This window comes from Dendrobium catenatum, unplaced genomic scaffold (assembly GCF_001605985.2).
Source record: "Dendrobium catenatum unplaced genomic scaffold, ASM160598v2 fragScaff_scaffold_955, whole genome shotgun sequence".
Taxonomy (NCBI): Eukaryota; Viridiplantae; Streptophyta; class Magnoliopsida; order Asparagales; family Orchidaceae; genus Dendrobium; species Dendrobium catenatum.
Window position 1 is genome coordinate 345,581 of NW_021319417.1, and position 1,255 is coordinate 346,835.

A 1,255-nucleotide genomic window follows, 5' to 3' on the forward strand; every position below is an offset into this window, starting at 1 on the left:
TGAACAATGAATATCAAAGTCTTCCAACGTTGTCCCTTCGATCTTTTCCTGTTAATTAGGAGTCACAAAAATCTCCTTTATCAAACTTCTTCTCTACTCAACGTTAATCACATCAATGCTAGCAGTATTATTATGAGTTATCGAGTTGTATCATTTCGTTAGAGTGAACTTTCTTGATTCCTACTAGAAAGTTGTACTATTTAAGCTCTCGCAAGACCATCTTGGCTCTCAAGGCTAGCTATTGATTTTATCAATAACTCTAAGACGAAAGGACTATGAGGCTTCAAATGGAATTGGGACTTATGGAATTGTGTCACGAACTTGAATGCAAACTAGACATAAGGGCTTTACTTCAACTGGTTGATTTTATCAAGAATCATGTCACGAACTTGAATGCAAACTAGAAATAAGGGCTTTACTTCAACTTGGTTCTCAAGCTAGCTATTGATTTTATGAAGTTGTACTCTTATCAGGCTCTCCTATCTGATAAGCTTTAAATGCAAGAAAGTTGTTTAGCAGAAACTTCTCCATGGCATGATATTTGCTAACCATCTCTCGCCATGCGAAGACATGGTGTTCTAATGCAAGTACTCACCACTTAAGTAGCCCAGCTATGGATTCAACCTTCACTAAACTATTATGAAGAATTTTGTTTTGAGTGGTTATCCTATTGATAGCTTGCTTAAGGCTTTGACAGTTAGCATCATAAGGTTTATCGATGCCAATTGCCAGGAAAATTCTAAAATGCAAACCGTGGGATACAAGAATGGCTTTGTACATATTGTAATTATGTGCATCTAATATTTTAGAAAATCCGTCCATCCTAGGAATTAATTTTATTTGGCAAACAAACTCTTTGCATGCAAATTTTGTTTCTAAACATATAAAAATACACACACTAGTAGATAATAACTCAAGACCTCATTTTCTTCACTTGTACATTGAGATTATGTATAGTGAAGTAGAGGTTTCAGATTATTTTATGAACTTTAGGATCTACAGTACTCATGCTATTATCTACACTTCATCTTAATGTAGGAAGTTATTTAGATGTGAAGCCATGTTGAATATATTATATGCAGTATATACATTCTTTTGAAACATCCACCCCACCTCACACATTCCTCAACTATCACTCACCGGCCACCAATCCGCCCTATAATTTATTCACCTTCCATCTCCCTCCTCCCCTCCCCTCCCTCCCCCCTCCCCCGTCATTCTAGACAGAAACAACCTTCTCCCATTGATAAATATC